The sequence below is a fragment of the Stigmatopora nigra genome, chromosome 1, assembly GCF_051989575.1.
Source record: "Stigmatopora nigra isolate UIUO_SnigA chromosome 1, RoL_Snig_1.1, whole genome shotgun sequence".
Lineage (NCBI taxonomy): Eukaryota > Metazoa > Chordata > Actinopteri > Syngnathiformes > Syngnathidae > Stigmatopora > Stigmatopora nigra.
The window spans coordinates 9636010-9651983 of record NC_135508.1 but is presented as its reverse complement, the minus strand read 5'-3'; the positions used below and the strand labels follow the sequence as shown (position 1 = coordinate 9651983).

Below are 15974 nucleotides of genomic sequence, written 5' to 3'. Positions count from 1 at the left end.
GTGAGTGAACTCTGTCTTTGAATAGTTTAAATTCAGTCTGCTGTGCTTAGGGGATTGTGATATCGATTCAGTTCCAATTGTGGTCTAATCCAGTGGTTCTCAAAATTCATATACCTCAAAAAGTACTTGGCAACATATTGATTGAATCTGTAATGCATGGCATATAGAAAAAAATAATCTTGTTCACTTTGAATTGTCATTTAAAATAGCTGAAAACATAACGTTAATTGTCTTGAAAATTATCTGATAAAATTACATCAAATGTTATTAAAAATCACAGAAACAAACAACCTAAGAGTAACCCTAAAGTTTGATTCTGTCTCTGGTATAACAAAATTAAGCAGTTCCTTCTGGTGCAGGTTGGCAGATATCTTTTTTTGCCTACAAATCAATGTTACTAACTGCAAAAGTGTACTGCTCTAAAGTATTATGTACTAACTTGACGTACATAACGAGAAAGTGTTCTGCCATTACCCTGAATTGCTTTCCTTCACTTAACTAAAGACAGAATTCAACCTTATCATATCTTAAAGTGACATTTAATCACATTATAAAGTGGAATGTAAGAAAAAAAATGTTCCCCCTCAAATCTTAATACGATAATGTCTTTGTTTTTCCTCTTGTATTGCAGAATGACATTTTCCTTAACGTTTGAGCTGTGGAAAAACAATACAATATAGCCTCAGTTTGTAGGAATATATTCAACTGAGTCATTGACGAGTTGTCCACACCATGATGAGAGATTCTTTCTTGGACTGACTGACCCGAGAATGGTTTGGTTGCTGACTCAGTCTCAGGTTTGTCAGCCCATGAAATAGCAACTCACCTCTACGGCAACATGGACAATGACGCCGAAGGACCTCAAACATCTAGATGAGTTGGGATGGAACATTGGCTTTTATGATTTTTTTCCGATTTGAAAAGACACGAAAGAGAATGTTGCAAGCAGTTGTGCTTGGGCTCTTGAAGGATTGAATTTATTGGGAGAAAAACTTCAGTACGCTGTGGTCGTTCATGGTTAGAAAGGACTCTAGTAAATAGCTCGATTGGAGTGCTTTAGATCCATAGACATTAGAAAGCAAGCACTCTATAGCTGAAAACCAGAGAGTTCTAAAATATTGAACATGTTCCATGTTTCAAGTGTTTTAGGAGCGTTCCTTTGTTTCTCCCGTCCAAACTATTTTGGAACGTGCGGCAGGCATCGAATCTAAAATTAACGACGACGTACTAAATTAATACAAAAAAAGGCTAATACTGTAGGGACTGTTATTTTTATCTGTCTTGTTGTGGGCTTGATGGGTAAAAATGAAACCGTGGTGGAGGTTAATGTTGGCAGTCATTACTCAGAATGTGTTCCCTGGTTTAAAGTTTGCTGTGACTTGGGCTCAGCTTCTAGCTATTTCACCCACTTTTCCTCTTAATTGTCATATACTACAACAATTGGACTTGGGTAGATGGATAATACGTAATGTGTCCTTCTTGTGTATTGGGAGATCTGTGAATCATTTTATCCTCTTCTATCTTCCTTCATTTCATCTGCCATATTCTAATTTCACTGGTATTCGCAATTTATTGTTGTAAATCCGTTACATTTGCTGCAAAGTGAAATCGTCGTTTAGAGTTGTTGGGCCTAACGAAGAATTACGATAAGTGGATTGTCGTACTAGGATGACATCCAGCTATTGACATTAATGGGTTTCTTTGTCTCAATTTGAAAAAAACACACAAGCACACATAATTTTGCAGTTACTAAATATACACCATATGTAGTAGTATATATACTTTCTACACAGATTTGGTCTAGAATAGCATGATATCCACCAATGATAACAACCAGTAGATGGAGTAATACACTCACGAGTCAATGAATCTCGACAGTTGTTGCCTCTGAGCTCCTATTTTAGGGTGTTAATTTGTTTCATTTAATTTCGTAATTATTGGGGGCTAATTTAAATTCTCCACAGCATTTCTTTGGTTATTTATTCATTTTTACATTTCACTAGACAAATACCTTAATATAATATTGAATTGTAATGAATACCACAGCTTCAAAAAGGTGTTAAACCTGACTAAAATGTGTAACAAATTAAATAAATAAAAAATATGTATAAAACCAAAACATTGAGTGTGCCAATTTTGAATCTTGCATGGGATTCAACAATAACACTTTTTAAAAAATTATACATTTAAATACTTTTTCATTAGTCGTGAATCACACTTTTAATCTTCACTGTATATAAGTGATAACTGCTTATACAGCTATTACGGATTAAATCTAAAAGATAAGATAAAATAAATAAGCTCTATCACAGGGCTTTACTGAACATGAGTGAGGTTTTACTCACACTAGGCACATGCTGCACGTGTATAAGAGTGTGTGTCAGTGTGTTATGGGGTTAAAAAGGTGTGGCGGGAGTTATGAGCTGAGGTCACGTTGTTCCATCCGCAAGGAGGGGAAGAACAGTATGGGGGTGGTTCACTTCCCCTTTCCCCTACCCCGCTACTTCCTGTCAGCATCACAACCGTTGACCACACCCTTCTCTCCCCTGGCCTTCAACCCCTATGTCGTCTCACAAACACACGCACTCCCACCAACACACTCGCTCTCATAGACGTTAGTAAACGCTCCCCCACAAACTCCTAAAGTTGTTTTTTTTGCTCGCATACCTAACCAAAATTCACACTATTCAAATGCTTCTCAATACTCACTACCGAAATGATCTAACAGATTGTAATGAAGCGTATACTCCAATATGTATTGGGATCGTGTGAAAGGACTGGACAAAAAGATGACAGTTTGTCAGTAGTAAGTGAGGTTATTCTGAATTATATTCCACACACCTCAACCTCTGTCTGATCCTGTGTATGCCTTGACAACCATTTCTTTGCACAACAGGCCAGCTAATTATGAAGACAAGTTTCAATGCTTGTGCGTGTTTGTGTGTGTGCAAGAACGCTGGTATGCCACCGTGCTGGAGTACGTTCTGTTAGCGCATTCCCATCAAGGACAACAGGCCCTGTGAAGATCTTCATCTGTGCTTAGCAACAGCCGAGTCACGCAGGAATGGAGGTGAGCAAACCTTGCAGCATTCTCCATCGCAAGTCAATTTTTTCTTTTTTAATACTTAAAAGTAACTTCCAGGTTCAGGGATGTATTAAAAAGAAAATTGTTTTTTGAGGAAATAAAGATTTCTAGAAAGATTATGGGATCCTTTAAAACTATTATTTTTAAATGCCCTTATAAACCATGCCATCATTGCATAGTTTTTAATGTGTGAACACTAACACTCTTCTCAAATATTAAAAAAAAACCTTTCAGTATTCTTTTAATATTCTTTTTTAAAACGTGTTGGAGATCTAAAGAATTTACCGAAAAAATAGCAGTTTCTAAGGATGAATAGTAAATGCATGGTATTACAAATTAAAATACGACATAGTGGGCAATGATGATTTTTACAATCCACCAATATTAGCACCACACTTTGAGGAAGGTTATCAAATTATCAACTAAAATTTTGAATATTGTTTAACCAAAGTCTAAATTTTCCAAATCTTAGGAATTTCAACGTCTCAAATGGAAAGACTCAACTTTCAGCTTTTTTAGTTTAGTATAAATTGTCCTGTTTATTAAAGGATGGGGTGGAAATGAAATCAGGTATAAATACAAAAATGACCAATTCTGCTTTTACAAATGCTGCAGTAATTCTAAATTTGAACGTTCTGATGCATTGCCAATTTGTCCTCGACCCTTCGTAGCAAAACAGTCCAGATGTACCTAATCAAGTGTCAAGCGTGCAGGTGAAAACATTATTGGTTGTGGCAATAGAAGGTGGAGGGAGCTGTCTTCCCGTAGGGAGACAGGAGAAGGGAGTGAGTGCATGTGGGGGAGTAAGCCAGTGTGGGGGCAGTGAGGCCATCTGGACTGTGAAGAGGCTGAAGAAAGGGAGTGTGTGTGTGTTTCTCTGTGTGTGTGTTTCTGCGTGTGTGTGTGTGTGTGTGTGTGTGTGTGTGTGTGTGTGTGTGTGTGTGTGTGTGTGTGTGTGTGTGTGTGTGTGTGTGTGTGTGTGTGTGTGTGTGTGTGTGTGTGTGTATCTGTGTGTGTGTGTACATGTGTGAGATGAGAACGAGAGAGAAAGAGAGCAGACACCAAGTAACAAAACGTAGTTTTATCTGAGCCATCTTGTGTGGGTCACTATCACCATGAAGTACCTCGGGTGACCCTGCCAGAATCAATCAAATATTGTAAAAAAATGAAACAGAATAATGAGACGGAAGTGCTAAATAAGCAGGATGTATTCGTAAAATACTGTCCAATATTGAGCCTTTTTTCATTCCTATAAATAAGTTCTGTATATTCAGTAACTTTTGCATTACCCTGAGGAAATTCTCAGATGTTTTCAGTGACATTCTGACCAGTATTCTCTCACTCGTTATTGGAGGCTTAGTGGGTGATTTCAAAAGAAATATTTAAAAGGATGTTTCATGAAATTCATCTCACAATGTTTACTATATAGTTAGGATATTGTCATGCTGTGTCATTTCTCCATGTGTGTGATCTGGTGCTCTTTGTGTGTGTGTGTGTGTGGGGGGGGGGGGGGGTAGTTTCCCTTTGACACGTTTAATTTATGGCAACACATCTTTTTGGTTTTTTGGTTGTTTTTGTTTTCTACTGTGTTTCCGTGGGTGGTGGTAAATATATAAAAAGCTCATGCATACATAGTGACACCAATGTTGTCTTTTGAACAGTACAAAGTGTCAAACACAAACATGTAAGATGATAACACTTTCAAAAAGCTACATTAAACTACAACTCATATCCAGACACTAACACAATAACTGTCTTACTTCTTTACTTTGCACACTGAGTTTACTCACCTCAGAGTACACTTAAAGTGAAATTATGGATTTGTTTCTTAATCTGCTAAACTTGTTTGGAGATCTACGATTATTTAGTTGGGCAACCGGTCGGGAGTAACATTATTGTATGAATATTGTATAAATATATACACTATGGTTTGTGTGTTTATACTGTATTTTGATCACACTCCACATTGACTGTCTAGTCCTGACATTGTTTTTTTCTAGCCCAGGGAGGACAAATCTTGGGCTGAAATTCAACATTCAGAATGTACAATGCCACCCTAATGCACTTAAAAGCTTCAATTTCAGATAATTATCATGGTATGTATATGTTGATTCCATTCATTTCTAATTATTCAGACTAATATTTATTCATTATTCACATCACCACAGGTGAGATAACATTTTTTTAAAGTGATACTCCACAACTGTATCCAAGTCTACAAGTCGATTACAACAGGGAGGGTCAATAAGGTGCCTTTTCACACTCCAAATGTAATGTCAGCTGGTTGAACACAATAGCAGCTGTGTTAGCAAACTCACAGGTGAATTGCAAGCATCAGCCTAAACTTTCATTCATTGGTCAATTGACCCTCCTGCCCTCACCTCCCCCAAACCTTGTGACCTGGTCCCTGTTCATAACCCTTTCTTCCATCCCCCATTTGTTGTTGGTGGAATCAATAAACCTCCGAGGCGAGTAGGGGCAGAGACGTCCATTGCCCCATAGTCATCAAACTCATCCCAGCAAAGAGGTCTAACGGGTCTTCCCGCTACGTCCCTCTGCTTGCTGGGGCACAACTCTCCGTGCCCCCGACTGGCTTTATTTTGGCCTCCTGTCCGGGTTTTGTCCATTCCAGGGCTGGCATGAAGCAACGCCGGCTGGCGTATTGATCTGGGTTTCTATTCACCTTCAATCCCATCCTCTTGCCTCTTGGTGCTCCCCAGTGTGCTGTAATGCTCCAACCTCTTTGATGGCTGTGTTTGTGTCTGTTTGTCGGTCTGCTGCTCACAAATGTCTCCATTTACTGTAAGCTCCACCATTTGTCTCACTGTCTAGCTTACACACACGCATTCTTGGAAAGGAATCTTGTTTCTCACAGATGTATTATATATATTACAAAACTCTAATCTCACCCAGAGATTTCATTTCACATATTTGTCAGGTCGCCAAGTCTTTTCATGATGTGTATGCATATTATACACATCTTTTTGATGTTGTTTTTTTTTGTAGTACTTATTTCACCCAAAGCTATTGGTGTTAAATTGTCAGTATAAAGAAAAAATTCACTGGAACGCTTGGTGTTTTATGTTGACATTTTCATCCACAATGTTGACACGTACATAAACACACACAAAACACTTGGCTGAAGGGCGGAAGGAGAGAAGTCAAAAATAAAAGAAAATCAGATGAACTGCTGAACGAGCAGGTGGAGGTGAGGAGGAATAACCAGTGCTCCCACATGCACTAACGAAAAAGCTTTCGAGAACACAAATGAAGTCAAAACATTAAGAGTTCCTCACAGAGAGAAAAAAAATGAGCACACTGATGCAAAACGTGTGCTCTCGGCTTTGTCAAAAACATCATGACCTTTGATCTTTTTTGTGTGTATGTACCCGCAAACACTTAGGTGTGTGCTCGCACACATGCATGTGTGAGATTAGATGGTCACGATTTATGCCACTTGTTTCCTCCCCCGCACCCAACACTCCCTCGGTTATGAGCTTTAGTCATCTTACTTGCTAACTGACATTTAAACTCTCTAGTGGAAGTCATTGTTCATGATTTGATTGGGCAAAAGAAAGGTGTTTTTTTTTAACGAAAGAAGCTGTAGGCGTGTCTGCTGACTGCGTTGAAACCACACTCTACTCTAGCGCAACCGTCTGTCGGTAAACCAGGTCCATATCTGTCCACAAGTCCTTATTTTCCTGTCCAAGCAGCTCATTTACTATGCCAACAAGGCTTTGTGAACATGTATGTCACGTCAGAAGCATCTACTTTGGTGTACAGAGGTACCCCTATCTACGAAATTATTTTTTTCTGGAAGTGGCTGCGCAACATGGATTTTTTTTGTAAGTAGAAGCATATTTTACATTGAATTTCCATAATTTGTTTGACGATCTTTAATACCAACCACCTTAACCCCGAGGTCAACAAGGTGTTGGGAGATAGCAATGGGAAAGTAGCTCAATCATGACAAAAATAAATGGATAAAAGAAGTTTATGTACTTATATTTCGGGGGATAGCTAAATTTGATCTATTGATATTGTATCATATTCACAAAGACTGAGTCGCCCAAATGGAGATCAAAATGGAACTCTGGTTGTGTGCACTTAAATCTGTGATGGGGTGTAGTATTTTTTTTTATTTGGTCGTATCTTCTCTGTATAGAAATACCCCATGAAACTTACTTCACATTGTAATATTTATACAATTGTGCACCCTTTCCCCATCTTCCGCTAACTCTTGCATTATTTTAATTAGATTACTGAACCCGCCCCCTCCCCAGGCCTTCGATTGCCTCATCTTGCTTTTTTGTTGCTTTTAGAGTAAGCAGCTTAAACACCTACAGGGTGTGACATTGCAGCCCCACGTTCCTACAAATGTAGTCAAAGCATGCGAAAGAAGGCGGCATGGATAAAAATGGAGAGCCTTTTCATGTATCTACCGTCTCTGTCCTGCTCTGCTTGGCGTAGTATTGTAAGACGGTGGTCCACTCACTGTAAGTCAGGCTTGAGCCTGACAAGTCGTGGAAACCTCCAGACCCACCTCATTCGCTCAATGTCTCCAAACACCTTGCCCGTCCTCCTTTTCTGCACTTTCCTCCGCTCAGCTCTGCCACGGGCACCGGTCCCCAAACTCCAAGGTGATTATGACAAAAACGAACGACCCCCGAGAGACGGGGCCAGCAGAGATAAGCGAGCAATAAGATGGAGTAGAGAGAGAGAGAGAGTGGAGGGAGAAAGGGACGAGGAAAGCATTGAAAATGTATGATGTAATAGAGATTTAGATTAAGGTATGTAGGTGTTTGGTTGGGTGGGTTTAGTTAAAATATGCGGTTTTGTAAGTAAGTAGGTAGGTAGGTAGGTTGGTAGGTAAATTTGAATTGAATTGAATGCTTTTATTGTCATTATACAAGTATAATGAGATTGAAAGATCAAATGGTGCTTTCCCTTGGTGTGGAATGGGTTCATGACCTGGTGTGGTCAGTTGGGTCAAAGGAACCAGCGGCACCGGAACCAGAAAGGTCATTGAAGGGACAGGGGAGGTTTGATGGTGAGGGGTGGGAGTGCGCCGTTAACCCCTTTCCCTGCTTGGCTGCCTTCAGAAAGGAGAGAGGAAATGTAGCGAAGGAGAGGAGATGAGAGGTCATATTATTGTAGCGTAGCAACCCAGGTTTGAGTGTGGGCTGAGGCGAGCCACAATATATAATATTGCTGAGAGGTTAGACAGCTTAGAGGAACCTTTCAAGATAGATGTGGAAAGAAAGGTGCACTTTCTGCATACAAGAGGGGGAGGAAAGCCAACAGAGGGGGTGGGGGTGAAGGCAGTGGTAGAAAAAATATAGCCAAGCTACCCATCTTCCTTCAACACCCCCATCCTCCGCCTCCTACTCCATCCTACTCTCTTTCTCTCCCTCAATTCTCTCTGCGCTTAGAGCATCATTAAAACAAGTGGAGTTGTGTTCCGAGCGTTGGGCTACACTGAGACGGTGACCTCCACAACATGGAGACGTTCTTGCTTCGGGGGAAGAGAAGGTCGTGGTGTGCTCCATGCCTCTCTCTCTCTTTCTTAGTTTACACCTCCCATTTCCAGTGAAGTAAATAAGATTGGGATGTGTAGGAAAGTAGAGAAAGAGGATCAAGAGGGTAGACATGTTAGAGCAGGAGATCGTGGGCCTTAGAGGAAGAACGTACAGTTTGATGTACGATTCCAAGAACTAATACACAATGTGGAGAGAGAGAGAGGAGATCCCATTGCCTGAAACATTCTGAGGTTTTCATATTGTTTATCGTTTTGATTATGTCTTACCGTAAAAATATAACTGACGTGAAAGGGTTATCTGAGATCCTTTTCATCAAACCTGGCCAACAACTAGCAGAGGCATCTCTCCACCGGTAGCCACAGAGTCCAGTGGGTTAAACGAGGACAGCACTGCGTGTCACTGTCACACCAGAGAAAAATGTGTGGGCAGCAGGCGCAACTATAGTACATTTCCCCATATCCTTCATATGATTACAAACATCCGCTAAATCCAATCACCTCCATTCACCCCCGAGGCCACCCTAGGACTAAGTCCTTTTCAGCTCTGCATTTTTAACACTATCTGCTTCCTTCCTTTGCTCACTGATTAACGATCAAAAATGGCCTCCGAATCTCAAGCGTCTCTTTCCCTCTTAAGGACGACTCTTGGTTCTCCCGTCACTGATTTTAGTGTCACTAAGCTGTGCCTTCACACATTATGTCGTCTACCGCCTTGTGCCAAATATTCCTTTATGAAACCTTTCCCCAGACCCCTGCGTGCACCTGGAAGAGATAGTGTTCTTTGAGCCGCAGGCTCTGCTTTCAATACAGGCAAGGCTGAGATGCCACAAGCGGCACACAGCTTTTTTCACAGTAAATTGATAGCAAAGGCTTGTGGATGATGACGGCTCCTGTTATTTTTATGCCTGTTGTAGATTTTTGTGCTTTGATTTTTTTTTTTGACCAATCACTTTGTCATGTTTCTCAGCAGGGAAGGTGGGTGATAGGTGGCAGCTGCGTGTTTGACGTACAGTATAAAAAGTCTTGAATGCAGTTTATAAAGAGTTCACATGACTATTGGAAATCAGAAAGGAGTTTTCAACTTGTGTCATCGACATACGATGTGAGCCTCTTATTATGAACATGAAAATGAAGCACTAAGTATTCCCTATTTTTCGCAGTTTTTTACATTTCGTTTTTTTTGCGTTTCATGTTTTTTGCGTTTCATGTTTTTGCGTTTCGTGTTTTTTTGCGTTTCGTGTTTTTTACGTTTCGTGTTTTTCGCGTTTTGTGTTTTTTGCATTTCGTGATTTTTGTGTTTTTCCATTTTTGCGGTGTATACCGTAAAAAATGTGAAAACACAAAAACTGTGAAAAATGGGGGAATACAGTACATCAGAAGGTCAATTTATATGTTGGCCACATTATTGTTTTTTTTTTTGTTTTGTTTTGTTGGCAAAACTCTTTTTTTATATATATATATATATATATATATATATATATATATATATATATATATATATATATATATATATATATATATATATATATATATATATATATATATATATATATATATATATATATATATATATATATATATATATATATATATATATATATATATATATATATATATTAATTTAACAATACAATATGGCCTGATTGTCAAGGAAGAAGAGCGTTTTTCCAACAAAACAAAAACAAAAACAATAATGTGGCCAACACATAAATTGACCTTCTGAGTTGATTGCCATGATAAGTGTCTGTGGGTCCGAACAGAAGCGTAAGTGGCCCAAATGACGGGAGCTGGCAATAGGCGAGGTCACGTAGAGCAACTGAGGTCATACTTGTCGTGTCAGGCATATTTGAGTGCAATGTTGGCGTGAGAGAGCGCGGCGGCTTTACTCAAAGCAGCTTGTTTTATGCAGGGATTGTGTTAGGAGACCCTTCTCATGCCGAGGAAGAGGAGAGGAGAGAACCGTGCTCTGGCATCACAGACCTGCATTCTTAATCCACATGGCCTGACACGCTGTTATCACAGCGTTATCCGGGCCCTCGGCGGCCAACAGTCTGATGGAGGCCATGCTCTGAGCCCTGCCGGACCACACTCGACACATCACTCTCTCTACACAATCTGAACGCACGCTCTCTTCCCCATTAACCTTGTCAACTTCCTTAAACATGCAGTAATTCCTGATCGTGTGCTTAATTCCTAAGAAAGCAGAGACTGCACTTCCTCATTACTGACTCACATACACACACGTTCCAGTGTACTGGCAACAACAATGAACAGAACTGCACAATTTAACAAGCTTTGCATTGCAAATAATAGAATTATGAACAAATAGAGCCATTATTGGTAAAGTTTTCCTCGTTGTATCTCATGTCGACTCAACAAGTGGAAATGCTCCAAAATCGTTGCCAAGTGATTCGTTACTTGATTCGAAGCAGTGTTTTCCAGACAAACTGTGTTTAACCTCCAGTGGTGTTTTTCCTGTTGTGACCACGAGATGGGGTGGATTTACCTGAGACCCTGGCCACTAGAAGACCCCCATGGCAACAAATGCCACGCATGACACCCAATGCGTAGTTACATCATAACACAAAAACGCATGTCACTTTTGCAATAAGAGGATTACTTTATACACATCATGGAAGATTTGGGGCTTTCAAACCAACCCTTTCCTACCTCTACAAAGGTCTACACAAATAGAAATAATATTTGAAATAGAATAAAAACTTTTAATCATCCCTTTAAAATTCATTGTTGCTTTTTAAAAGTGTCACGACATTTTGTATTAATTATCAGATGATGCCATTTACGTGTGAATGGTTGTCCGTCTCCTCGTGCTCTGTGATTGGCTGGCCACCTATTCAGGATGTAATCCGCCTCTGGCCCGAAGTCAGCTGGTATAGGCCCTAGCACCCCCGTGACCCTAGAGAGGATAAAGTGATTCAGAAAATGAATGAATGAAAAAAGTTGGCAATATGTATGAAGCATTTAAATAGAAAAAACAGAGAATTAATAACATTAAAAATCAATTTACGGACTTAATATTCATTTTTCACAAAATACACGTATTATCGTGTCATTTCATTAGGCTAATTCTTCTCCCATCTTATCTCAATTCTTGTTAAATCTAATTTGGCAGCCCTTGGGGGGCCCGTAACTGACTGGGGCCCTAATCAACTGCATGGCTTGCCTAGGTGCTAGCTCCGCCTTTTATTCTCCCTGAAATGGTTAATTATAATAATAAAAACTATAGTACAGGTAATTCTACCTGAGCCATGTCTTTATTGTCATTTTTTTTACTCTAAAAAGCAAACGTTCACTTATCATAAAAGCCATATGGGTGTAAAATTGTCTCATTTACCAATATATACGTACACTATAGCCTACAATTATGAAAACGATTCTAATGATCGTTTTGCTTTCAGTTTCGTGGCCACCTAGATCAAGTCGACTTGCGGGGGAGAGAAAGAAAGAGAGACAAGCGGGCGAGGGGGAGGGAAAAGGGAAGAGAAAGCGAAGAGAGGAGGGCAAGAGAGGGGGAGGCTCCTGATAGCCAGACGCGGAAAAAGGAGGGGAAGGGGGAGGGAGCGAAGCAAACGAAAACGGGGCCGTGGAGTGGGAGAAAACACGGGGAATTGCACTTGGCAGAGGAGAGAGAGGAGGACAGAGCCTTCCCTTCCGAGTGGACACCCTCTCTCCCCCACCACCAGCGGCTCCCCCCTGTAGATCCTCGTCATCATCCCCCCCTCCGGTCCTTCTTCCGTGTCGTGTCTCGGGGCTGTCACACCACATTGGACTCCTCGGACGGAAGCGACACCGCCGCGCAGCCCGCCCGGAGCCCATGGGGTAACAGGTATGTCTCACTTGCTTTTCGTAAGTAGAAGTGGAAGCCTCTTTTTGTTGTTGATTCGGCTTTCGAAGATTCAGTCATGCATGCATGCTTGCCTGTCTGCACCCTTTTTTTAAATATGAGTTTCCCTGGCGTGTCCAGTTTCTTGTTGCAACTCAAACAGAACGCCAATGGTCACGTGTATGCATACCTGTCCGGGTGTTTATTTAGGGGTGTTCGAAATAGGAATGAATGGTCGTGGCGATGGCTGGGGCTCTCGTGTGCAGGCAAGCTGAGTGGCGTCCGAGACTATGAGTACCTGTTCGGGTGTCTGCCGTTTTGTGGAAACTGCCACTCACTCAGAATTGGACGTAGTGCATATGTCCAAATGTCTGTCTGCCTTTCTCAGTTTACTTTTAACGTAGAAACTTTTGATACGACTTGGTTTATGCATGATTTAATTCTTGCAGGGATGTGAAAGACAGACTAAAGTTGGTTTCCAGGAAATGTGGGTTTAATTAAAATATATAATGAAATAAAAACTATACTATACCACATACATTTGGGATTATTATCTCCAATGTTCTTATTTTTTTAAGGTTAAGGATTGTGAAATCTCCGCATGTTTCGACAGTTTTTATATTTTATGAATGGCAACAGGTGGAAGTAGAGTAGGCTATTATACCTTATGCCATCTAGTGGAAGATTGTTGAATTATCTTGCCTGTCATTGTTGGTCGCTATCCTAGATAGATCAATTAAGATGCCTTATTTGTATTTATTCATTTTCTGTACCACGTATTGTACACCATTTCGAGGGGTGCTGGAGCCTATCCCAGCTGACTTTGGGCACCCTGAATTGGTGGCCAGCCAATCACAGGACAGGAGGAGACAGACAACCAGTTATGCTCGCAATCATACTTAGGTGCAATTTGGAGTGTTTAATCAGCCTACCATGCATGTTTTTGGAATGTGGGAGAAAACCGGAGTACTCAGAAAAACTAATATGCTAACTTCACACAGGAGCACGGACCGGGACAGGATTCCAGAACTGTGAGGCCGATATAGTAACCACTCATCCGCCGGGCCGCTTGCCTTAATTAAAAAAAAGAAATAGTCATTCATTCAAATACTGAAAGAAATTTCCCAAGGCGCGCATAATGTTTTCTTATGGTATGTAAATAACGCAATCCTAATGAAGGGTTATTAGTTTTGATGCTCTTTTTGAAACTTTTTTCAATTTGAAATCATTTCGAAGCAATATCTCTGTCCTTTGATCATTTGACACCATAGGCATTTTTTTGATGTGTGGAAAGAGCCTATGTAGTGCAGTTTGACAGTGACTAACTGGATTTTTGGATTAAAAGACTAGCTTGTGGTTTCCCAAATTGTCTTAAGGCATGGCTGGATTTGTGCGCTTGTTTTGTTTGCCTTCATGCCAGGTTAAAAATTCCATTTTGAGAGATGTCTTCTAATTCTTTCATTCACTTATTCAATTATTGTGGGATTATTTATCATACCTGGGTTTCCCTCGGTGGTCAAAGATTCTTAGTAAACCTGTTTTTACTCAATGCTTTGTACCTTTTGCCCCAAATGCCCCTTGTTACCCCTCGGGTAGGCGTTAAACTGACAAGATAAGTGCCTGTGGGTACATCAATGCTCCATACAATGACCAAGAAACGGTGAGTGGAGGAGGGATGCAGGGAAATATTGACAGAAGGACGGAGAAAATATGAGCTGCATGCTGCTTGTCAGATTGCAAAAGGATTTTCACTCGGGTTCTACCATCACCATTGAGCGTTCTTCACAAAGATGACATTTTGCGATAAAACTTTAACATGTCTTTGGCTTGATTTTTTTTATTGGTCAAATGCTGGCAGAAATTCAACATTGGTTGCACGCAATTGGGATGAGAAGGGGGACACGTAAGACCACCGATCTAAAAACAAAAACTAAATTACGCAATGAATTTACTAACATCTTTGGGCTGTCTTGCACCTGTATGATGATACATGTTTGGATATTACTATTCGTGTTGTTATTTGAAAATGTTCATTTATTATTTTGTATGGTTAACCCCCTTGGTGGTGTAATTTTTACTGTGTATAAGAGAGAGTAAGGCCACATTTTTCTGTTGTGTTATATTATATTTTGGCTTGCTCTGAGACTTTCAACTCTGATTTTAAAACTTTTAAAAGATGTGCTAAAGCAAGATCAAGGTTTCAAATTACTTTTGTATTGTCTTTATAATGTGACCAATGCATTTGTAGGGAGACCTCAATGCAACCAAGTACTAAATTACGTGGATATTTTAATGTAATTATTTGGACACCATTGACTTTTATTTCATTGTGGTTTATCTAACAATACCGTTTTCTTATGACATTTTGGGGTGGCTGCAATGTGCGAAAATTATGGGAATTAAAATATTTACCACTGTAGATCAAATAAATCAGATTTTTCAACTGCGGACATCAGAAAATATTCACAATACAAATGAACTGGTTTTACATACATAGGCTTAAGAAAAAAATGAACTAGAATTTTAAATTATCATGGCTTTACCTGGACCGATGACTATTAAGAACTACGCCTGACAGATTTAAGATGAAGGGGTCCATCCGGGTGTGTTGCCTTCTTTGTAGTTGAGTTCAGAGTTCTCTCTCCGTGCGTAGGTTTTCTCAGGGCACTTCGGTTTCCTCCCACAGCCCCGAAAATACATGCATGCAAGGAATGAATGTGAGTGTGATCGATAGTTTGTCTACTTTGTGTTCCCTACTATTGGCTGCCAACCAGCCCAGTATGTACCTCGCCTCCTCTCCACAGTTAGAGCTGGGATAGATTCCAACGACCCTTGTGAGGATAAGCGTTGGGGACGATGAACCAAAGGATGAATGGCTTTTACCTTTTTGAAGACTCTTGACAGTATATGTACGATGTCGAAGAAATGAGAATGGACGAGTGGCTATTGCCTAGGGTTTGGAATGTTTTACTTTTGTACGATTGCTGTACATTTTGCGTTCCTGCATTTTATCGTTTCCCCAATTTCTTCTAAGGACTGTCACTTGAATTTTTCTTTGGCGCCATGGTGTTTCAGCGAACAGTCTCGCAATAAATACACACAAAGTATGAATATGCCATAAATAAATGTCATAAATGTCTTGCCTGGGAAGACGAACTTGTGGAGAAGCACTATACAATTTCGTCATACGCTGCTGAGGGTATGATGACTACTAGGCTTTTTGTCAGTCAATGATGACGACAATGCCTATGTCTGATTTTTCATTTTTCATTTTTTTTCCCAAAAAAATCGTAAATGCTAGCACTGAACACTGGGTGACGCTCACTGGAAAACAACACATCTTCCTGTTCCTTAAAAGTGTATCCCACCTTTTGTAGAAAAGTTCTTTCCATCACAAGCTCACAATTTAGCGAAAGAGTGCACCGTGAGAAAAAGAAGGGCTTAATATTATAGTATATGCCAGTTTGGAGTTTTGTGAGGCTGCCCCCTCTCTGTTGGTACATGTG

The 15974-nt window shown here is 40.2% G+C and overlaps 1 protein-coding gene and 1 long non-coding RNA gene across 2 annotated transcripts in view; both read left to right on the top strand.

Moving 5' to 3' along the window:
* The first annotated feature begins 584 nt into the window (after positions 1-584).
* On the top strand, positions 585-11456 carry LOC144200090 (uncharacterized). Its single transcript, XR_013327042.1, has 3 exons — positions 585-3070; positions 5086-5181; positions 10534-11456. It is a non-coding gene; the product is annotated as an uncharacterized LOC144200090 (long non-coding RNA).
* Positions 11457-12195: 739 nt separating this feature from the next.
* Positions 12196-15974, top strand: part of zbtb46 (zinc finger and BTB domain containing 46) — a 50253-nt gene continuing 46474 nt past the window's right edge. Inside the window, exon 1 of the mRNA XM_077712360.1 lies at positions 12196-12471. The gene's annotated coding sequence lies outside the window, so the exon portion shown is untranslated. The remainder of the gene's footprint in view (positions 12472-15974) is intronic.